General features: G+C 36.8%; 1 protein-coding gene across 5 annotated transcripts in view; it reads left to right on the top strand.

Annotated features, from left to right (window-relative positions):
• EPS15 (epidermal growth factor receptor pathway substrate 15) overlaps nucleotides 1-25,120 on the top strand; it is a 138,508-nt gene that overhangs the window by 5,050 nt on the left and 108,338 nt on the right. The window lies entirely within an intron of this gene.

Raw genomic sequence — 25,120 nt, 5'->3', positions numbered from 1 at the left:
AGATAAAATATTATGCCTTCATTAAAAATTATGTTTATTAGGAGCTTGTAATAATATGAAGAATGTTGTAATTTGAATGCTGTATTACAGCAAAGTGGAGACATTGTATTTAGAAGAATGATCTAACCCAGTTAAGCATGCACAGAAAAAAAGACTGAAAAAAAAACACCAAGATTTTATAATAGCATGGTTATAGTTTTTATTTACCTTCTTTTCAACAGTGAGCACATATTTCTTCTGGAATCTGCTGATTTAGCATTTCTGTGTGACAACTTTTTTTTGAATGTGTACTGTTAAATTGAAATGAATGACTATATATAAAGTGAAAATCTATTCGAAGATTGCATTTATACTCGCATTTCATCTTAAACATTCCTACCTTTGCATTTAGAGAAATTGGTCAGAAGAATGATAATAATAACTATCGTTACAATTGGTGTAGAGAATTGTCAGAGGACTAATTTATAAATTTGTGTGCTGCTGTATAATTTACAAAGCATTTTATTCTCTCATTTGATTTTCACAATAACTAACATGCTAGGCTATTATTATCATTTCACATTGGACAATACTAAGGCTCAGAATTTGCGACTTAAGTTTTACAGTCAGTAAATAAAAACATAAACCCGTGTTAAAAAAAATTCAAACAATACCAGTGAAAGTCTTCTTCCTGCTCTGGGCTCTGAGTCTCCTTCCTAGAGGCAGTCATTCTTGCCACTTTGTTCTGTGTAGTTCCAGCAATAATCTGTGATGTATATGTAAATATGCATGATTTTTCTTTTGAGTAAGCTGCGTGTTGTTTCATGGCTTATTATTTATTTATTATTTTTTTTAACTTAATCTAGGAGGTTGTTCTCCACCAGCACATATGGATCTCCCTCATTATTTTCAAAACTTTAGGATCTTTCCTTATATGAATATTGTGTAATTTATTTAACTGGCCACCTAATGATGGACATTTATGTTGTTTCCAATTGTTTGCTATTACTAACAGTGCTGCAGTGAATATTCTTTTTTTTTTTTTTTTTTAAGATTTTATTTATTTGCAGAGAGAGACACAGCGAGAGAGGGAACACAAGCAGGGGGAGTGAGAGAGGGAGAAGCAGGCTCCTGGCTGAGCAGGGAGCCCGATGCAGGGCTCGATCCCAGGACCCTGGGATCATGACCTGAGCTGAAGGCAGATGCTTAACCACTGAGCCACCCAGGCGCCCCTGCAGTGAATATTCTTTTACATACCTTTATGCACAGGTTTGAGTAGGTACTTTAGTTTTTGGAAGGTATAATTGTTGGTCCAAAAGGATATTTGGATACATATTGCTAATTTGCATTTGCAAAGGTTGTACCAGCAACTCAAACCAGTTTGAGTGTGCTTTTCCTCTTCCATAGCTTCATCAATACAGTATATTAGCAAACTTTTGTTCATTGCCAACTTGATATAGAAAAGTGATGTTAAAAGTTGGCCTTATGCACTGTATTTCCTATCACATAAATGTGAATTTTTTAATATTTTGTTCAAAAGTAAGGTAGAAGTGAGATATAAGAAACTTAACTTTGTGATATAAATAATGCTTTCATGAATTGAAAGTGCAATTAAAAATTTAAGGTTGGAGCTCTTTTAAAAACTTGTTTTTTATATGGTACATATATACAAAGAAAAGTAAGCCTCACTTCTTCCCCCTTTAGATTGGGGATTTTGTAATGGGAATTTAACGGTACCAGGAGTCTCTCATCCAGAATAATCAAGCTGCTTGTATATTGTTATGTCTCAATAAAAATAAAAATTTGGTCAAGAACAATGGGGCAAGACCATACTTTTTTTGGGGAAACCTTCTATATTATAATACTTTGGATTTTTTAGATCATGGTTTTTCAGCTTTGGCACTATTGACATTTTGGGCCAGGTAATTCTTTGGTGTAGGAGGGCTGTCCTGTGCATGTGGGATGTTTTGCAGGTTCCTTATTCATGAGATGCTAGTAGCACTCTTCCCATTTGGGACAATCAGAAATATCTCTAGATATTGCCAGATGTTTCCTGGGGGACAAAATTGCCCCTAGTTGAGCATCACTTGTTTATATATATACTTTTCAAACTTACTGATCCAGTAGGCATATAGGAGATAAAGAAGTATGTGCTTTCTTGGGATAGGGTTGGGAGAATAGTTTATCTTCATATTTTTATTCCTAAACCTGCCATGAGGCATGAATGGCTAATTGTGCATAGATTTTGAACTTAAAAAACTTAAATGGTAAGAAACTGGAAATTGTGAATTTAATTTTATATGTGCTTTCTCTGCCTTTCTTAGTGCGGTCTTTAGTTGTGGAACAATTCTATCTAGTGGGCTAAGTATTAATACAAAGATATGGGAAGGAAAACATTCTTACGCTGTTATTGAGAAAGAAGAGGACTGATGTTTCTTAAACTCCTAATAAGCAATAGATACTTTCAGGTTATTTATGTACATTATTTCACTTAATCTTCATAGTCTTTATAAAGTTGCAGTTAATCTTCTGCATTACTTAGGGTTGTGTTGTAAGTGGTAGCTTTTTGAGATTTGAACCCAGGCACATCTTTTTTTTTTTTTTTTTAGAGATTTTATTTATTTATTTGACAGAGAGAGACACAGCAAGAGAGGGAACACAAGCAGGGGGAGTGGGAGAGGGAGAAGCAGGCTTCCCGCGGAGTAGGGAGCCCGATGCGGGGCTCGATTCCACGACCCTGGGATCATGACCTGAGCTGTAGGCAGATGCTTAATGACTGAACCACCCAGGCACCCCCAGGAACATCTGTTCTTAAACACATTTGCTATACTGTTTCCTGTAAACAGTCATTGACAATAAGTCAGACAACTATGAAAATGAACATTCACATGATATTCTGTTCCTCCATTGTTATGTAAAAGGAACAAATTATTCAGAGTGAGGTGTGTGTGTATGCTTGTGTGTGTGAGAGAGGGAGGGAGAGAGAGAAGAGATCAATATTGGGATAATAACAATAATTAATACTTATTAAGCACTTATGTGTCAGGCACTGTTTTTAATAATTTTTACAACCTGATGAATTTTTCAGTAATCCTTCCAATTTAAATGGTATGATAACTGGATCATCCTTATTATCTTTGTTTCACAAAAAGAGGAAATTTAAGCTCAGAGGTGAAGTAATTTGTTCAAGGTCAAGCTGCTGCTAAATAGTAGAGCCAGAATTGTGAGCTAGGTAGTGTAAACAGTTCATATAAATTGAATGAATGTGTTTTTGAGGGCAGAATAATAACTCTGACAGATTTAATTATGGTACTAATGCTTGGTTAACTGAACATATGTTCTAGGCTGCAACATCTTTTTATGTGAAAATCAACTCATCATTATATAGACCACATCTCTAGAAAGTGATTATTAGGGGCGCCTGGGTGGCTCAGTCGTTGAGTGTCTGCCTTCGGCTTGGGTCATGATCCCAGGGTCCTGGGATCGAGCCCCACATCGGGCTCCCTGCTTCGCGGGAAGCCTGCTTCTCCCTCCCACTCCCCCTGCTTGTGTTCCCTCTCTTGCTGTGTCTCTCTCTGTCAAATAAATAAAATCTTAAAAAAAAAAATATGAAACTCCTATAAAAAAAAAAAAAAAGAAAGTGATTGTTATACCAGATAGTGGAGAGTTTTTGTAGACTTGATAGAAGGTTGATAGAAAGTGTTATATTTTGCAACCTAGGAATTTATTACTCATGAAAACCTAAGCCTGTCTTGGTTTGTGTACATCGTGCCAATATTTATTTTCAAGCTAATATTCTCTTGGACATCATAGTTTGGACTTGGAGTTCCTTCAGTATTTTAATGCTAACGATGATACCATGTATCAAAAAAAAATTCCCTAAGAAACAAACTGTTTTATTAAATAAAACCGAGAGCCACTAAGTTTAAGGATTTCTGACACTCCAGATATGAACATTGTAGAGAGCTAGGGTGAAATAGTGGGAGATCTTGGGCTTTGCAATGAATGTCTTAGGTTAAATCCTTTATTTGATTGTGTAATAAGTTTCTTAGCCTCTGTTTTTCTTTTTGTTTTTTAAGCCTATAAAATGGGGGATATACTTAACTTGCAGGATTTGTCATGAAAATTATGTGAAATAATGGATACAAATGTCCAAGATCAGTTTAAATGGTAGCAGCTAATACCAACTACAACAACAACAACAACAACAACAACTGCCAGCACTAGCCAAATGTTTATAGTCGGTGGATTTTACTTATTTATAGGGCCATTAATTTTTATGAAATGTTGTACTTAGAATTTTCACAGATCATTGATACCAAGGATTATTGGTAACTTCATTTTATCTTGTATTCTGTAGTTACAACACAGATATATCATTAGGCATATACGAAAAATGTGAAACTTCTGTGCACCAAAGATGCTTCTGTTATTGCTGGTTGATCTCTTTTAGTTCAGAAACCATTTACTGAATGCCTCCTGTGTTGTCATCTCTGGGTTAGGCCTTACACATACAAGGAGAGTGAGGCCTAGACTCATGCATGCACTGACCTTCCTTTGTCTTTTAGGAGATAAACACTGACTTTCTGGGATGATAAGTGCCTTGAGAAAGGGTGATAGAAGTAAGACACTGGGGTGCTATGGAGTATTCTGTGATTATGATGGAACTTTTTGTGGTAGTTTAGTTTTTGAGTTGCTTGACACCGTAGATGACAGTTTAAATTGTACTTGACAGCATGAAACCATAGAACATTTGACTCAAGTCAAAATGTATTTTGGTGCATAGGGTCCACATTGGGGGATATGCCATTTTCTTATGATTTATTCTCTGCTTTTTTTTCTCTGTAATAAAGCAAGAATTTTTAATCTAGAGTATAGGACATTAGGGAGGGGTTTCAAGGATAGGCTTCAAAGAATCTGTGACCTACTCTATATACTATGTAAAAAATTAAGAGAATCAAGTTTTCTATCCCAGGGATACTCAGAGAAGTTTTATATTTATTTTTTTAAGATTTTATTTATTTGAGAGAGAGAGAGAGCACAAGCAGGGGAAGCGGCAGGGAGAGGGAGAACAGATTCCCCACTGAGCAAAGAGCCTGATGCAGGGCTTGATCCCAGGACTCTGGGATCATGACCTGAGCCGAAGGCAGACGTTTAATGACTGAGCCACTCAGGCGCCCCGAGAAGTTTTATATAGTGGGGGGAACACTGGATTTAGTACAAGACAAACCTGGGTTTGAATTCTCCCTCTGCCACTTGTACTTTCTGTGGGTGCCCATGGCAAGTTACCTAAACTCTTGGAACTTCCTTTTCCTTATGGATGATATATATATATTGTTGAAATACAGGAAACATTCGGTAAATAGAAGTCCTGTTGTTGTTATTGATACTTACATGCAGAACTCATATAAATACTATTTTAGATATTTTCATTTCCAAAGTTCTTCACTCATTGAAGAAAACTTAGAACATGCAGAAAATTAGAAAAAGGATGGATCACCATCTACCCCATTCTTTTTTTTTTTTTTTTAAAGATTTTATTTATTTATTTGAGACAGAGAGAATGAGAGAGACAGAGAGCACATGAGAGGGGGGGAGGGTCAGAGGGAGAAGCAGACTCCCTGCTGAGCAGGGAGCCCGATGCGGGACTCGATCCTGGGACTCCAGGATCATGACCTGAGCTGAAGGCAGTCGCTTAACCAACTGAGCCACCCAAGCGCCCCTACCCCATTCTTTAAATTTTAGTTTTTTTTACTTTTTTACTTTACATGTTTTTTACAATGTAGTTGTAACCTTGCTCTCTAACCACACATCACATACATATATTCATATAAATGTATAATTTTATATTCTGTTTTCTTTAACTTAATATTATAGGTGTTTTTCTATATGGTCTTCATAGCTTTTTTTTATGTCTTTAGAATATATTCATTAATTGGATGTTTTATAGTTTACTTATGCCCTATGTATACAGGCAATTTTTATATCAATTATAATTAATGCTGTTGTGAATAACCTTTGACATACCTTTTGCTGAATCCTTTTTTGTAGTGTTCTACATGGTACTTACTACATAATTGAATTATTTTTCTGTATATACCTTTCAGTTTTGAAGTTAAGCTTGAGTGATTTTTGTTTAGTTTATAAGATCTTGAATGGCAAAGCAGACAGCAGCAGTATTTTACTCAGGAACAATAATTTCAAAAATGCTCGTGAAGGAATTAAGTTGAATGTATTTAATTTGGTTTCAAACTACATTTATAGTTTGTAAAGTTCACTTAGCATGGGAAATTGGCATTGAAAGTTGTAGCTTGAAGAGGATTGGATGATTTCAGTTTGCATATAGTTTTCATTCTTCTTTGCAGGTTGGGTTGCTTTCATTCTTAGTTTTGTTCTCTACATTCTGTTCCATGTTTTATGTTTTTTGTTTTTTATTATTCTGGCACACTTTCATGCAGGGCCTTATAAGACCTGGGGGTGGGTTCTGGACCATCTGGCACTTTAAAACAGTTCAAAAACTTAACTCTATTGACTGTACTTTGAGCCAGACTTGTTTGAAATGTCCTGGTTTGTCTCTGTGCTTGATGGGGTTTTTTCTTTGTACACTCACAGCTTTTTATGACTATTTTGTTCCTTATTTTAGTACAGAAATTTTACCAGTATCAGTGTTCATAGATTAAGGTGGACAACGCTTATCTTCCTATAACCACACACACACACAAAACTCTAATAAAGAAAACTTCCCCAAAACATTCTATTTTTAAAAATAAGTGTATGATTGTCATGACTTATACATGTTTAATAAATATTAAAAATTGATTATTTTTTAGGTAATAATTAGTTTTTCATCATGAGGCTAGGTGGAAGGAAGAGCATACTCTGAAATTGTAAATTTACTGAATTTGTTTCTATTACTAGTTTAAAAATATTTCATATGTGAAAATTAATGGTATTTTTGACCTATATTTGCATTTAGAAATATGAGCTATCAAACACTATTAAAAAGTAGTAGAGGTATTCAATTTATAAAAATGTTTAAAAATTGTTTAGTTGTTAACAAGCTTTCTTTGAGCTTCCTGCCATATTTTCTTTAAAATTTTTAAAATTTATTTTTTAAACAAACTTAGTGACATATAATTTGTATATCATACAATTTACCCATTTAAAATGTACAATTCAGTGATTTTTAGTCTATTTATAGGTGTGTGCAACCATCACCATAATCAATTTTGGAACATTTAATTGTCTCAGAAAGAAACCTCGTACCCTTTAGGTATCGTCCTCTTCTCTTCCATGCTTTCCCCAGCCCTAAACAACCACTAATCTATTTTCTGTCTGGACTTTTCCTAGTCTGGACTTTGTGTGAATGGAATCATGTACTATGTGGACTCTTGTGACTAGTTTCTCTCACTTAACATAATGTTTCTGAAGTTTATCCAAGTTGTAGCAAGTACCAGTACTTCATTCCTTTTTTATGGCTGAGTAATACTTCATACTATGGTTATACCACATTTTCTTTTCTTTTTTTTTAAAAGATTTTATTTATTTATTTGAGAGAGAGAATGAGAGACAGAGAGCATGAGAGGGAGGAGGGTCAGAGGGAGAAGCAGACTCCCTGCTGAGCAGGGAGCCCGATGTGGGACTCGATCCCGGGACTCCAGGATCATGACCTGAGCCGAAGGCAGTCGCTTAACCAACTGAGCCACCCAGGCGCCCCTATACCACATTTTCTTTATCTTTTTGTCTGTCAGTGGACATTTGGGTTGTTTCCTCCTTTTGGCTATTATAAATAATCTGCTCTGGACATTCATGTACAAGTTTTTGTGTGGATATATGCTTTTATTTTTTGCTGGATATTTATCAGGTCATATAGTAGCTTTATGTTTAATTGTTTGAGGAATTGTCAGACTATTTAAAGCACCTGCACCATTTTGCATTCCCACCAGCTGTGTATGAGGATGAGGACTTTTCCACCACTTCAGTTCCGGCTGTGGGCAGAATCCTAGTGGCTGTGAAGTAGTGTCTCTTGGTTTTGATTTACATTTCCCTGATGATAAATGTTTTCTAGCATCTTTTCATGTGCTTATTTCAGTCATTTGTATATCTTCTTCAGAGTAATGTTCATTCATGTCCTTTGCCCATTTTTCAATTGGGTTATTTGTCTTTTTATTATTGAGTTGTAAGAATTTGTTTTATATCTAGATATATATGTCGCTTGTGAGGTATACGTCGCTTGTGAGATAGATGATTTGCAAATATTTTCGCCCATTCTCTGGGTTGTCTTTCCACTCTCTTGATAGCATCCTTTGATACATAAAACTTTTAAATTTTGGTGAAGTCCAATTTATCTATTTTTTTTTCCTTTTGTTACTTGTGCTTTTGGTGTTTTATCCAAGAGTTTTTTGGCAAATATCATGTCATGAAGATTGATCTCTCTGTTTTCTTCTAAGAGTTTTATAACTTTAACTTTTATATTTAGGTCTTTGATTCATTTTGAGTTAGTTTTCACATATGGTGTGAGGTAATGGTCCAATTTCATTCTTTTATATAGGTCTCCAGTTCTCACAGCACTGTTTGTCAAAAAGACTGTGCTTTCCACACTGAATAATCTTGTCAAAAATCATTTGACCAGGGGCGCCTGGGTGGCTCAGTCAGTTAAGCATCCAACTCTTGATTTTGGCTCAGGTCATGATCTCAGGGTCCGGTGATCCCGCCCCAGGCCAGCCTCTCCCACCCCACACCCCCCACTCCTGTATGCCCATGTGCACATGCTCTCTCTCTCAAAAAAAAAATTCATTTGACCACAGATGCATGAGATTATTTCTGGACTCTTAATTCTCTTGTGTTGATTTATGTTTATCCTTTTGTAATAAAACACTGTCTTGATTATGGTTGCTCTGTAGTAAGTTTTGAAATTGGGAAGTGTTCTCTAACTTTGTTTTTCTTTTCAGGATTGTTTTTTCGAAACTCTGGATTCCTTGCAATCCCATATGAATTTTAGAATTGGCTTGTCATTTTCTACAAAGAAGTCATTTGGAATTCTCATAGAGATTGCATTGAATCTATAAATTAGTTTGGGGAATATAGTTATCTTAATGTTAAGTCTTCCAATCCATGAGCATATGATTTTTTTCTATTAAATATATCTTCAATTTTGTTCAAGTTTGGTACTTCTTTGTAAAATTTATTCTTAAGTATTCTTTTTTATTCTTTAGTTATTTGAATGGAATTGATTTCTTAATTTCATTTTCATATTGTTCATTGTAAGTGTACAAAAATTCAGTTAATTTTTGTATATTTACCTTGTATCCTACAACATTACTGAGCTCCTTTATTCTAATAGTTTTTTAGTGGATGCCTTAGGAATTTTTACGCACTATATAATATCATATCATCTATGAACAGAGAGTTTTACCTCTTCCTTTCCAATCTCTATGCCTTTTATATATTGTTCTTGTCTAATTTCCCTGGCTAAGACCTCCAGGACAATGTTGAATAGAAGTATTGAGAGTAGACATTCTTGTTTTGTCCCTGATCTTTGGGGGAAAGTGTGCACATTTATATACAGTACCTTGAAGATGCGTAGTTAAGCAATTGATTGTTCAAGAAACCTAGTATTATTTGAAAGGGGTTTAATTCACATTTTGGTTATGTAGCTCAGGGGTTCTTGAGAGTGAACTTGTATATCAACATCACCTGAGAACTTCTTAGAAATGTAAATTCTTAGACCTTTCTCAGTCCTCCTTTGAATCAGAGTCAGAAACTTGGGGGTGGGGGATTTACTTAACCTTTTGCATGATAAAGTTCATATTTTGAAAAAATTACTAATGCTACTAATGAGTAGCATGCAGGGTTTTAAGTATATGAAGCATGTGGTATTCACAAAGACTGTTTATAGTAGGTATTTTTCTCTTTCTTTCTCTCTCCCTTTCTTTCTTTCTTTTTAGCATATGTAGACCAACCCAGGGAAGTTGTCAGTTTTCTGTGCTTTTGGGCAAGTGGTTAAAAGAGTGAGCTCTGGCATTGTACTGCATGGCTTGAAATTCTCGTTCTGCCATTTACTAGCTATGTGAATTTGGGCAAGTCATTTAATCTCCTTGTGTTTCAGATTCTTCTTATGTAAAATGTGAATAAGAGTGTCACTTTATAGATTGTGAAGATTAGATGAGATAATACAGGTAAAGTGCTGAGAATAGTGCTTGGCCCATAAGTAAGTCCTTAATAAATAAAAATATCTGCTTTTACAATTATTATTGGTCAAGAGGACCCAGCTGTGGCCCATTTTTCATGAATTTCTTTACATTTTTCTTGCTGTGCCTGAGTTTTTCTTCCTCTTCTTTGCTTTACTCATTTGACAGATACTGTGTACCTCCTCTGTGTGAAGCACTGGTGTTTGTACTGTGACATACATAGTAAGCCACATGGCTTACTTATAGTCGTTGGCCCCATGGGTTAATATTTCTGGTGAAGGAGACCAACAGAAACAAATAGATAATAAATATGTCCAATTGTGATAAGAGCTAGGAAAAACAAAGAGTGAGGTAAGAGAAGAGGGTAGATAGGGAGGTTAGAAAGGCCCCTCTGAGGAAGTTATATTTGATCAGAGATCTGAATGAAATAAGTGAGCCATTGAGTATCTTTTTTTTTTTTTTTTTAAGATTTCATTTATTTATTTGAGAGAGAGAGGAAGCAAGAAAGAGCGAGCACTAGCGGTGGGGAGGGGTAGAGGGAGAGGGAGAGCAGACTCCCTGCTGAGCAGGGAGCCCCATGTGGGGCTCGATCCCAGGACCCTGAGATCATGACCAGAGCCGAAAACAGCTGCTTAGCGGACTGAGCCACTCAGGTGCCCTACCATATGTGTACATATGGACATGTTCCAGGTAGATGAAACAGCAAGTGCAGGGTTCTTGAGATAGGAGTGCTCTTTACAGTTGCTTGACTGGTTCCTTTAAGATTTAATTTAGGTGTCACTTGTAACTGACTTCCTCAGCTTTTGCTATTAGTTATACAATAATTCAGACGTGACTTTTATTGACTTTTCCTCTTTGGCTTCCCTTAGATATCTCTGATTCCATAGCAACTATGTTTGCTCCCTCTTGTTGCATTTATCACAATGGATTGTTACTGTTTTTAGTATTCCCAGTATCTAGGCATATAGATGTACAACAAATGTCTAAATGCATGAATTTTCAACTTTGTATTTCCCCGGTATGTTTCTCTCTGTACTTTGTTTTTGCCTGGTAATAACGATAGTAAGTACACTTTATTTGAATACTTTCTTATTTGTCTAGCAGTCAGCTTAGTGCATTAAATACATTTTTGTATTTAGCCATTGTGTTATAATTTCTTTCCCTTTCTCCTTTTTTTCTCTTAAGGCTAAATGACAGGAGGACAAACAAGTTGTCCTATTTGTTCATCTATCAGAAGTGCCTAGTACAATGACTCATAATAGATGAACAGTTGTGTAAATGGGAAATGACCGATATTAGTATGTTAATGCATTGAGTTTTCTACTGAATCACATAGACTGTATAGTATAAAGCGTATTTGTATAGTAGTCCATGGACCCTGAATTAGGAATTTTAAGCAAAATAGATCATTTTGGATATCTCTAACCTTCCTAGCTGCTTTCCCTCAACAATACCTTATCGAGTCAACTGTTCGTGTAAGTGCTCCAGCCGGAGTTATTGTATTTCCTCAACTAGAAATTGAAATGAATGGTCCAATAATTATACAGAACACTTGAAATTGAGACTGGATGAATATTATCTCAGTACCCATGCGCCAAAATTATCCCCTCCTCCAATTCCAGTAGAAATTCTTATTCCTAGTACTTTCCAGATAGAGGTTAAGCAATTACAGTTTCTGGTGTAGGTAATTCTCTGCAGAGGCTGCATGAGTGATCAGTAGACAACCCCCAGAGCAACACTTGAATTTTAAGAGAGGAGTGTGCTAAGTAGGCCAAATGACAAATTGGTGGAATATGTGTGGCTGACAGTAGCACCCTGCTAGTATTTCTAAACTATGGATTGAAAAGCAACAGATCTTTTCACATTATAGTATAGGTAAGTTGACAATATTTTTCCAGTCAAAGGTTCAGTCATTTGGCTGAAAAAGGATGCGTTCTATTTCCTGGCTTAGGGATTTATTCCCAGGAAAAGACAGTGAAGCACTTGCAAGGATGGTTCATATGAAAATGAATCAATGTAGTATACCACATTAATAGAATGAAGGGGAAAAAACCCCACATGATCATCTCAATTAATGCAGGAAAGGCATTTGACAAAATTCAACACCCTTTCATGATGAAAATACTCGATAACCTAGCAATGGAAGGGAACTTCCTCAACATGATAAAAGCCATATATAAAACCCCACAGCTAGCATCATACTAAGTGTTGAAAGACTGAAAGCTTTTTTCTTACTATGAGGAGCAAGATGAACATGCCTGCTTTTACCATATCTATTCAACATAGTAATGGAAATTCTAGGTAGCGCAATTGGGCAAGGAAAAAAAAAAGAAATAAAAAGCATACAAATTGGAAAAAATAAAATCATCTCTGTCAATGACATGATTTTTAAAAAAATTTATTGTGGTAAATAACATATAACATGAGATATACCTCCTTAACAAAATTTTAAATGAATAGTACAGTATTGTTAACTGTGTAAGCACAATGTTGTACAGCAGCTCTCTGGAACCTTTTCATGTTATATTACTGAAACTATTCACACTGAATAGCAGCTCCCCATTTTCCTCTTCCCCCAGTCCCTGACAACTTCCATTCTACTTCTTACTTCTATGGGTTTCACTGCTTTAGATACCTTATATAAGTGGAGTCATGTGGTATTTGTCCTTCTGTGACTGAATTAATTTCCCTTAGAATGTCTTCATGTTTCATTCATGTTGTAGCATATACAGGATTTCCTTCTTTTTTTAAAGATTTTTTTTTTTTTTTTATTTGACAGGGAGAGACACAGCGAGAGAGGGAACACAAGCAGGGGGAGTGGGAGAGGGAAAGCAGGCTTCCCGCGGAGCAGGGAGCCCGATGCGGGGCTTGATCCCAGGACCCTGGGATCATGACCCGAGCCGAAGGCAGACGCTTAACGACTGAGCCACCCAGGAGCCCAGGATTTCCTTCTTGTTTATGACTGAACAATATTCCATTATATATAGGTACTGCATTTTCTTTCTTTTTATTAAGTTTTTTATTTTAATTTCAGTTTTGTTAACATACAGTGTCATATTAGTTTCAGGTGTACAATATAGTGATTCAGCAATTCTGTCCTTTCTCAGTGCTCATCATAATTGTACTCTTAATCCTTTTCACCTATTTTACCCATCCCCCACCCACCTCCCCTCTGGTAACCATCAGTTTGTTTTCTATAGTTAAGAGCCTGTTTCTTGGGACGCCTGGGTGGCTCAGTCGGTTAAGCGGCAGCTGCCTTCGGCTCAGGTCATGATCCCAGGGTCCTGGGATCGAGTCCAGCATCGGGCTCCTTGCTCAGTGGGGAACCTGCTTCTCCCTCTGCCTGCCACTCCCCCTGCTTGCCACTCCCCCTGCTTGTGCTCTCTCTCTCTCTGACAAATAAATAAATAAAATCTTTAAAAAAAAAGTGTTTCTTGGTTTGTCTCTGTCTCTTTTTTTTCTTTGCTTGTTTTGTTTCTTAAGTTCCACATATGAATAAAATCCTTTGTGTACCACATTTTCTTAGTCCATTTGTTGATACACAGTTAGGTTCTCTCTACTTCTTGGCCATTTTGAATAACGCTGCAGTGAACATGGGAGTGCATGTCTCTTTGAGAACCTATTTCAGTTCTTTTGGATAAGCACTGAAGAAGTGGGATTGATGGATCATATGGTAGTTCTATTTTTAATTTTTTGAGGACCCTTCCTACTGTTTGACATGATTTTTTATATGTAGAAAACTCTAAAGATTCCATAAAAACAGTGGTAGAGCTAATAAACAAATTTGGCAAATTGCAGGATACAGAATCAACACACACAAAAAAGGTTGCATGTTTATGCAATTTTTACTAGCAATGAACAGTTTGCAAAGGAAATTAAGAAAGTTGGGGTGCCTTGGTGGCCCAGCTGGTTAAGCATCTGCCTTCGGCTCAGGTCATGATCCCAGGGTACTGGGATCAAGCCCCGAGTCAGGCTCCCTCTCCTCCCTGCTCCTGTTCTCTCTCGCTATTTCTGTCTCTCTCTCTCCAATAAATAAATAAAATCTGTTTTTATCTTATTTATTCATTGGAGAGAGGGAGAGACAGAGATAGCTCGAGAAAGAACGAGCGAGGAGAGAGAGAAGCAGGCTCCCCATGAAACAGGGAGCCGGATGGGGGGGGGCTCAGTCCCTGCCCCAAAATCAAATCTTTGGAAAAAAAAAAGGCAATTTTGGGGGTGCCTGGGTGGCTCAGTTGGTTGAGAGGTCAATTCTTGGTTTCGTCTCAGGTCATGATCTAATGGGTCTCGAGGTTGAGCCCTGAGTCGGGCTCTGAGCTCAGTGGGGAGACTGCTTGAGATTCTTTTCCTCTCCCTCTGCCCCTCCCTCCCACTCACATGTGCACCCATGTGTGCTCTCTTTCTCTCTCAAATAAATAAATCTTTAAGAAAAAAAAAAGAAAGCAGTTTCATTTGTAGTAACATCAAAAAGAGTAAATACTTTGAAATAAATTTCACCAAGGGGACAGAAGACTTGTACAATGAAAACTAGAAGACATTGCTTTGACTTAATTGATTATGATACTAGAGAAATAAGAGTGGATAAATGTATAAATGTATATAATTTGGGGTTAATAAAAAAGTTCTTTTAAATTATCTCTATTTTCATACTAAGTTGTGTTAAATAGGTGGCCCTTACAACTAAAGGTGTCTTAGAATTGGAACATGTGGTAATACCTCTCTGAGTGTTATGGAGGTTCAAATGATACAATGCATATGAAAGATGCTAGTAAGATAATGATGAAAATAACAACATTGATGATAAAGACTAGTAAGATAATCGTGAAAGTAACAGCATTGATGGTAGAAGCAAAGGAATGATTAAGAGCAAAAAGTCTTACAATCAGACTTCTTGGATTTGAGTACTGGTTCCAACACTTAACTAGGTATATGACTCTCAGTTCCTCAGTTTATTAATGTCATTTTCCTCATCTGTAATGGATATAATAGTAGATGCTTTCTCAGGTTAAATAGGCTTAATGTGTAAAGTGCTTAAGACTAGTACTTGGTGTATAAGAAATACTCAATAAGGATTTAATATATGTTACTTATTATGAAGCTATAATACACTGTGTATGTGTATGTATGATTTTAAAATGTGTATTTAAATTCTTACTTTATGACTTAACTTACCTTTTTTTTTTATTTATGTGTTTATTTAAGTAGGCTCCACACCCAATGTGGGGCTGGAACTCATGGCCCTGAGATCAAGAGTCACATGCTCTTCTTACTGAGCCAGCCAGCCAGAAGCCCCTTAACTTGCCTTTTTAAAAAGCAGCATTTCATTGCTGGGTCTCTGGTACCCCATTCTTTTGGGTCTCTGGTTCCCCATTAATTGTGAATTTTTTTTTGTTTTATTTGTGCAAATCTACTGAATGAGCTACTCTTCATATGTCTCTATTAAATTTCAGCATGTTTGTTTGCCTTTGATAACTATGGGCCAACTTTTACTAATCAAATCTGTTAGTTCTGAGCTATTAATCATCCCACCCAACTGAGTGTCAGTGGTAGACTGTGAGGGTTTACCCTCTCTCCCATTTTGTAAGTCACCATAATGAAACTTCTTTTTACCAAATTCTTTGCTATTTTAGAAATGAACAAACAACTAATAAACATGCAAACATGCATGTTTTCTTAGTTCACTTTAAGAAGTTTATTTAAGAAATGGTGTTTATTTCAAATTATACTTGAGACAAACAAAGTAAGGTTGTGTGGATATTTTTTTAAATATTAGGTCTCTAGTATGAAAAGAATTGAAATAGCAGAGATTTCTGTTGCTTTATTCTTTGAGCTGTATTTTTCTGAAAGCCAGTCAAGAAGTATATAAAATTCACTTTATAGCTAGTTTTATTGCTATAGCAGAACCTTTTTATGCAAGTGATAGGAAACGCCAGTTCTTAAGTGGAAAGGGAATATGTTTATATAGTTGATAGGTCTGGGAGTAGAGCTGGCTTCAGATGTGTTAGGGTCTCAATGATATTACTTCTCAGTTTTTTTTTCATATCTTGGCTCCAGTCTCAGGCAGGCTTTCCGTTGTAGCACTAAGATGATTGTAAAGCTTCAGGCTTATATACTTTATAACTACTAGTACCATGGAAAAGAGAATCTCTTTCTGAGAGCTCCCACAAAAGAACTGAGATTTTTTTTTTTTTTTAAAGATTTTATTTATTTGACAGTGAGAGATACAGCGAGAGAGGGAACACAAGCAGGGGGAGCGGGAGAGGGAGAAGCAGGCTTCCCGCTGAGCAGGGAGCCCGATGCGGGGCTCGATCCCAGGACCCCGGGATCATGACCTGAGCCGAAGGCAGACGCTTAACGACTGAGCCACCCAGGCGCCCCAGAACTGAGATTTTCTGATTGGTCCACCCAAAGTTCACATTTCTCCCTGAAATAGTTGCTGTGGAGAATGGGTTGAAGAGTAGGTTTGCCAGAAAGAATTGAGGTTACCAGTTGTTAAGGGTTGAATTGTGTCTCTCTCCCACTCAAATTCATATGTTGAAGTCCTAAAATGTGACTTTGCTTGGAAATAGAGTCATCATAGATGTAATTAGTTGAGATGAGGTCATACTGGAATAGGGTGGGGCACTAATCCAGTACAACTGATGTCTTCATCAAAAGCAGAAATGTGGACACAGACATACAAGGAGAATGCCATGTGAAGATTGGAGTTATGTTGCCACAAGCTAAGAAACTACCAGAAGTAGGAGAGAGGCCAGGAACAGATCTTTCCCTGGTGCCTTCAGAAGGACCTTGGCCCTGCCAACACCTTGATTTTGGACTTCTGGCCTCGAGATTGTCAGTAAATTTCTGTTATTCTAAGCCACTTAGTTTGTGGTACTTTTTTATGGCAGCTCTAGCAAACTAATGTAGTTTATAGTAATGAATTTATAGTAATACCAGTCTGTCCTGTTGAGTGACTTTCTCAGTTGCAGCCTCAAAGAAAAGAGGGTAGTTGGGTTCATCCAGGTTTGGGATTTTGCTATATTGGTGTGACCAAAAGACAAGAGGAGTAAGAGAATTCAGGTTATTGACAAGAATATTATTGAAGTGGTACATCATTGTATCTAAACTGAGTAAGAAGGAAAGTATAGTAAAAGAGGGTCTGGTGGTTCAAAGTCAAAATGAAAGGGTCAAAATAAGAGGTCTTATGGAGGCAGAGGATGATAACTTGAAAGAAGACATTATGTTTGGAGAACAAGATGCTCGAAGTATAATTTAGGAGGAAGAGCGGGTGCAGGTAAAGGTAGAAGAGCCAGGAAAGATGTTACCATAGGAGTAAGAGAGTTACTGGGCCATACCATATGTATAATCCATGTTTTGCAGTGACCACTGGATTTAAGAGGTCTAGGAAGTAAGAAGCCAGGTTGTTGGATGGGTTGTTTAAGTCCATGGTGAAGTAATCCATTGATGATGAGATTCAGAGTAGAGAGGAAGACAGTGAGTCAGTTGCCGAAACCAAAAGATGCCAATGTTAAGGAAGACGAGAGAGTAATTTTGTTGAAAGGTAAGAACCTCAAAAGAGTAGAGCTTTGTTTGTTTGTTTGTTTATTTTAAATAGGCTCCACGCCCAGCATGGAGCCCACTGTGGGGTTTGAACTCATAACCCTGAGGTCAAGACCTGAGCTGAGATCATGAGTTGGATGGACGCTTAACCGACTGAGCCACCCAGGTGCCCCCCCTTTTTAAATTCAAGTTAGATGACATATAGTATAGTATTGGTTCCAGGAGTAGAATTTAGAAATTCATCACTTAGATATAACACCCAGTATTCATCCCAACAAGTGCCCTCCTTAATGCCCATCACCCATTGTTTTGTTTTTAAAACAAAAAGTTGAGTAGTGTAACTACAAGCTGCAGAGGTAGTCAAAGAGGAGTTTATTCCCATTTCTGGACCCTGAGATAGGCTGGATGTTAAAACTGTACTATTTGAGAGTGCTATAAGGGAGGTAAGAGATTGAGTTTCATTTAAATTAGGGAGTTGAAGGTAACATTCTGAGAAAAGACGTATCTGACTTTGTCTTCAGGACAGGACCAGGTGTTATTTCATGTTGGGAGGTGGAGGGAAGGTTCTCAGAAGAGGTTGAGGAAAAAATGACTTGCTTACCTTTTCCTTTCTCTCTGTACTAGACAATAAACTCCTTGAGTGTAGGGACTATGTATCACTGTGCCTAGCTCAGTCTTTGGGAAGTAGTAGGTTGTCAAAAAATGTTGAATGAATGAATTTATATTCCCAGCAATATTTGAGAATTTACTGTAAGAAGGAATTTCATTAATAATCATTCATTCAACTACTATTTATTGAGGGTTTCCATATGTAGATACTGTGCTAGGTATTGGGGATATGATGGTGAACAAGATAAGTATGGGCTTCTGCTCTCATGGAGCTCATCTTATAGTGAGGGCCACAAAAAAAAAAAACCCACACAGACAAAATTAAAACAAGTTGTATTAAGGTCTCTGAAGGAAACAAGCAAGGCTGAGGTAGAAAATAAAAGAGAAGGGGGCGCCTGGGTGGCTCAGACGGTTGAGCGTCTGCCTTCGGCTCAGGTCATGATCCCGGAGTCCTGGGATCGAGTCCCGCATCGGGCTCCCTGCTCCTTGGGAGCCTGCTTCTCCCTCTGCTTCTCTCTCTCTCTCTCTCTGTCTCTCATGAATAAATAAATAAAATCTTTAATAAAAAAAAAAAAGAAAATAAAAGAGAAGAGGACCTACTTTATGATGATCCAAAAAAGTCTTGGAGTGGGTAACGTAGCTTAAGCTAAGTCCTAAAGAAAATGAAGATACCAACTGTGCTTTTCAGGAAGAGAGAATGACACCTGCAAAGGCTGTGAATTGGGACAGAATTTGCTCTTTTAGAAGAACTGAAATATCAGAATGAAGTTAGTGGCCCTAAGTGAGGCTGGAGAGGTGAGCAGAAGCTGGATCATGCAGGGATTCTAAGCCATGGCAGAGTTTGGATTTTATTTTTTGTCAAATGAGAAGGCATTGAGGTTTTTAAACAGGTGAATATTATTGTCCTGATTTATATTTGTATATGACCACTCTACAGTCCATATGGAGAAGTAAGAATAAGGGCAGAGAGGGTAGATAAAAGTTTATTACAATAGTAAAGACAAGATACGGACTGAGATATGGAGAGAGGTGGATAAGTTCAATGGTATGTTTTGGAATTAGAGTTAATAGGACTTGCTGATGGATTGAAAAGAGAGTGAGAGGTAGGCAGACTCAGGTATTTGGCTTGTGCACCTTTGGTGGTTGGTGGTGGGGGAGGAATGGATTTTTAGAGAAAAAAATTCGTATGTCTGTCAGATGTTTGGGAGATAGCCAAGTGGAAATGTAGATGATTAATATAAAAGTTTGGAGTTCAGAGAAGGGGTCTGAAGTAAAGATAACAGTTTGATAGTCATCAGCGTAAGTGTGGTATTGAATAATAGGAATTGATGTGATCATCTGGGTTAGTGTAGAGAAAGGACCTGAGAGGTGAGGTTGTTACTGTCCTCTGTAAAAGGCGAAGTGTTATACAAATGCAGGAGATAGTTATTTTGTTTCATTTCTTCCTTATTTGAATTTTTATATATTCATATATTATTCATACTTAAAGATAATGCTTCTCCCAGTGATTTTATTTTGGGTTGTCTAGACTGGCATGTATAGGGCTTACTCTCTTCTGATGAGAGACCAAGCTACTCTTTGTGTTCATTCTTTGTCACTCTGCCACTTAGATTTTTGATCAGGTTGAACTGGATTTAACAAAAGCTGGTTCATTATTGGCCTGAGTTGCTAATATGGTCTGTTTATGCCCATTGTTTTTCAGTGGGATACAGCTATGTCATCTCTTGAAATCCTTTTGTCTACTTAAAGTACCTTTACCTTTCATTTCTGATCCTCTCCAAAGCAAATATATTCTTAGATCTAGATTTTGAAAGCTTTCTTTACAATACTGTTCTTGGAGTATTCCTAGGTTTTTGCCTGCTATGTTACCAATTTATAATGGTTTGTTATGGGACAAACATGAGATGTTAGCATGTTTGCAGAATAGAACATTGCAACTTTAAGTAGAGGATAAGCTGTTTTGGGAGCAGGAGCCCTGTATGATTTTTATAACCCCAGATACCTAAACCTATTGCTCTATCCCTAGAAGGCATCTAGTACATGTTTATTAAATTATTAAATGAGTTGTGACTCAGAGCTGAGGGTTGATACTGTGCATTCTTTTTTTTTTTTTTTTTAAAGATTTTATTTATTTATTTGACAGAGGGAGAGAATACAAGCAGGCGGAGCAGCAGGCAGAGGGAGAGGGAGAAGCAGGTTCCCCATGGAGCGGGGAGCCTGATGTGGGGCTCGATCCCAGGACCTTGGGATCATGACCTGAGCTGAAGGCAGACGCTTAACTGACTGAGCCACCCAGGCGCCCCAGTACTGTGCATTCTTTAAGTGAACTGCCCAGATGGCTGCTTATGTTTCCTTGTGCTCCTTCTCGTCAGCTTTTCCTCTACTCAGCTTCAGGGCTTTTTTCCTTTCTAAAGTTCCTTATTACTGACATTCTTTTGACTCTTCAGACATCTTCAGATTGCTGTTTCTTTTGTCAGTTTGGATTGCTCCTTTTTATTTTTTCATTCTTCTGTTTACTATTCGTTTTTATCATGTTTTCCTTTGTATTTTGAAATACACAAGTCTGTTTTAGACATCACAAGACTGTCAGAAGATTTTAGTCCACTTTGCAAGCCATTCACATTGAGGAAACATACGTGTCTAAATGCATAGGCTTTTCTGGGTTGTATTCATTTGTTACTTTAGTCTTTGGAGCTGCTGTTCCATTATTAAAGGAGTTGGTGGTTGTGGTTGTGATGGAGTAGTTGAAAGTATGTCAGGGCTAGTTCCCCTTCTGGTTCCTCGGTTCTCTTGAAAATGGAGTATTAGAAGGATATATTCTAAGTAGCTGAATTTTTGTGTGTTAATATGTCAGAAATACTTACGTGGAAAATTGTGTGCATAATGACACTTGTTTTTTTTATAACTTTTTTTTATGTCTACTAGTACTGAATTGTTACTCATTTTCTTAAATTTTTAGAGAGAGCAAGACAAAAAAGATTTGGGGTGGTTTATTTGGAAAAATAAAGTCTATTCCATTGTCTCCTTTTCATTACCTAGACTTCTGTATCTGCTTGCCTTTATACACAGTGTTCTTCCTGTCTGGATTGCTACCTCTCTACTTTGTAATGGTCTCCAATACCACCTTTTCATGGGAAGTTGCAAAAAGTACTATAGAGAGGTGGCATATACCTTTTACCCAGTTGTCCCTAATTGTAATACCTCATGTAACTGTAGTACAATAGCAAAACCAGGAAATTGACATTGGCACAGTTCACAGGCCTTATTCAAATGTCATCGGTTTTATAGGTATTTGTGTGTGTGTGTATGTATGTAGTTTTATGCATGTGTAGTTTTATCAGGATTCATGTAAGTAACAATTAAGATAAATGTTCCATCACAAAGATTTTTCATGTTACTCCTTTATATTCGTACCCACTCCCCTCTTCATTTTGTTAATTTATACACTGGTTATTCTTTATCATATATTATTCACTGGTTATTCTTTATCGTATGACCTTGTGATTAACAGAAAAAAGATAAGCGTCATGTTTTAGAAGTTATCTCTTTATTTTTACCCTTTTCCCCCACATTGTACTGTAACCACTTACAATAAACCTAACTCTAAAGTTTCAGTTCCTTTTGTGCTTTATAGAATCATGGTCTCTTGAAGTCCTATGATGTAGCATCTACCCCCCACAAAGCCCCCAAAAATGAAACTAAAAATTCCATATGAAGCAATTCTTGACATTTATTTACTAACCTATGAATTTCCCTAATAACCAGGACCTCCTCCTCTTTTTTTTAATTACCTGGTATTCTTTGGTATTAGATTACCTATATGTTTTGCTAGATTATGTTGCAATAAGAAGTAACCCAAAACATCAGTAGCTTACAATAACAAAAGTTTAATTATTGCTCATATTATAGGTTCCCTAGTAATTAGCTATGGTTCTACTCCACGATTCTTTTTCATTCTAGGATCCACACTGAAAGAGCACCCCCTGTTTGTGACATACTGTTCTCTTGGTAGAGAGAAAAGAGCAAGAGTTGATGGAAAATACAATAGCTCTTAAAACTTCTACTTGGAACTGGAAGTTTCTCTTATTTCACTGGCCAGAGTAAGTCACATGGCCAAGCGAACTGTAGAGTTGTACTTGCCAGAGAGAGGCACTACAAGTCACATGGCAACAGGCCGACATGTTAATACTTTGATAAGAGGAGAATAAATGATTGAGAATTATAATGCAGCCTGCCTTAGGATGGAATAGTATGCAAGACTTTTGTAATAACTTTTTTCTTACTGAAGTTTATTATACTTTAAATGATTTTTTCTTAATAAAAATAACAGCTCTTTTTTTTCTTTGTCGCATTATTTAGGATATTGGTTCAAGCCAAAATCACAGTGATAAACAAGAGAGAGTTTATCTCCCTTAAGCAACTGTCCAGGTAGGGTAAGTGGTATAGGGCTGATATGGCATCTTCATGATAGCATCCAGGACCTAGGCCCTTTTTCTCCTGTCATTCTTTTATTCTCAACTATGTTTTCCATCTCTGAATCTGGACAGCTGCTCCATATTCTGCTACCATATATGCATTCTGGCAAGCTAGAAGAAGAGCTAGGAGGTAGAAAGCATTTTTCTTCCCTGTAGGTGCATGAACCTGGAGTTGGACACATTATTTCCTTTCTTATTCCATTGAGGAGAACTGGGATTGTAAGTGAGGTTGGGAAATGTAGCTTTAGCTAGGTGTCCACATGTCCAGGTAAAGCTTAGGGGTACTGTTCCGAAAGAAGAGAAGAAAGGATATTAGGAAACAAGTAGCCATGTCTTTATTTCAATTAATTTAACTCATATAAGACCTATGAGAAATAGATATTACTAGCACTTTATAGATGAGGAGACAGGCTTTTTATTTTATTTTTTATTTGTTAGAGAGAGAGACAGAGCACAAGCAGGGGGAGGGGCAGAGGGACAAGCAGACTCCCTGCTGAGCGGGGAGCTCCATGGGGCCCAGTGTGGGGCTTGATTCCAGGACCCTGAGATCATGACCTGACCCTAAGTCAGGCGTTTAACTTACTGAGCCACTCAGGCTCCCCAAGGAGACAGGCTTTTTAAAGAGGTCAAATAAGTTGTTCAAGATCATCTAAGAAGAAGTGGAATGGACTTTGAATCTAGGCCTATCTCAAAACTTGAGTATTTTTTTTTCAAAACTATATTTGCTTTCTAATATCTATTATTTATAAGCACTTGACATTTTTTTCAGAGTAGTAATAAATAGCTACTGACTCTTTAGAAGGAATTCTTACATTTATGAATATTTTACTTTGTGGCAGCCAATAAGAATTTATTATATAGCTAATCAATAAATAATTGCTTTTAAATAAGAAAAGGTCAGATTTTTATTTTGACAACTTTAGTTTAAAAGTTTTCCTTTAGAAATTAATTTAGATGCTAGGGGTGCCTGGGTGGCTCAGATGGTTAAGCGTCTGCCTTTGGCTCAGGTCATGATCCCAGAGTCCTGGGATCGAGCCCCGCATCAGGCTCCCTGCTCAGCAGGGGACCTGCTTCTCCCCCTCCCTCTGCTTCTCCCTCTGCTCATATTCTCTCTCTCTCTCTCTGTATCTCTGTGTCTCGAATGAATAAATAAAAAAACCTTAAAAAATTAATTTAGATGCTAAGAATTCATAGGCAATTTTGAATACTGATTCCAAATTTAGGGATTTTTGTATTTTTCCTCAAATTGAAAATACCTTTATTGTTTTATTTTAATTATAAAAATAGGAAATGCTTAGGGTGCCTGGGTGGCTCAGATGGTTAAGCATCTGCCTTCGGCTCAGGTCATGATCTCCAGGTCCTTTGGGGAGTCTGCTTCTCCTTTTCCCTCTGCTGCTCCTCCTGCTTGTGCTCTGTCTCTGTCTCTCTCAAATGAATAAATAAAACCTTAAAAAAAATAAGAAATGCTTCTTATAAAAAATTTTCAGAGAATACAGAGTAGTATAACGAAGAATGTAAAAATAATTTATAATCCCATTATTCAGAACTAATCACTATTACCATTTTACTATGCCTTTCAAATTTTTTTCTCTCTGCATTCATTGTGTGTGTTGTGTATCTGTGATTTCTTTTTGATCTAATTTGATCAATTTTCAGGAAAAAAATTTTTTTACTGAGACAAGCTGAAAACACTTTGGTTTTTTTTGCTTGATGAGTGAATTGGCAATTTGGATGGCTTTTTCCATTCTCACTTAGCTGTATCGTATTAGTATACTAATCAGCACAGGGTGTACTTTAGAACACTTGAGTGAGCTAATGCCTTCTCAGATGTGTTTATGTAGTAACCAATGAGTCTGTATTGTGATGATTAATAAAGTACAGTTTGGAGCTCAGAATTTTTTCCTGTGTATGAGATTCCCACCCCCCCACCCCCGGGGGTCCTAAAAATTCAACTGAATTATCTTTTTTTTCTTCAGATTTTTTTTTTATTATGTTAATCACCATACTCAACTGAATTATCTTTAAAAATTAAGTCTTCATTATTGATGGTATGTATTTTATTTGCTTTCTCTAGCAAAGTATCTTCAACCTTATCTGTAAGTAGGATGAGTATGTAATTTTTCACTCAACCTGGACATTTTTGAGAATGAAAAGGATACTTACAAATATTTAAAATTCTGGAAGTTTTTAAAAAATTTTTTATTGTTATGTTAATCACCATACATTACATCATTTGTTTTTGATGTAGTGTTCCATGATTCATTGTTTGTGTATAACACCCAGTGCTCCATGCAGAATGTGCCCTCCTTAATACCCATCACCAGGCTA

This window comes from Leptonychotes weddellii, chromosome 4, assembly GCF_054177405.1.
Source record: "Leptonychotes weddellii isolate Sample4059 chromosome 4, ASM5417740v2, whole genome shotgun sequence".
Lineage (NCBI taxonomy): Eukaryota > Metazoa > Chordata > Mammalia > Carnivora > Phocidae > Leptonychotes > Leptonychotes weddellii.
The sequence above is the reverse complement of the archived record's forward strand: the minus strand, read 5'-3'. Positions and strand labels throughout refer to the sequence as shown.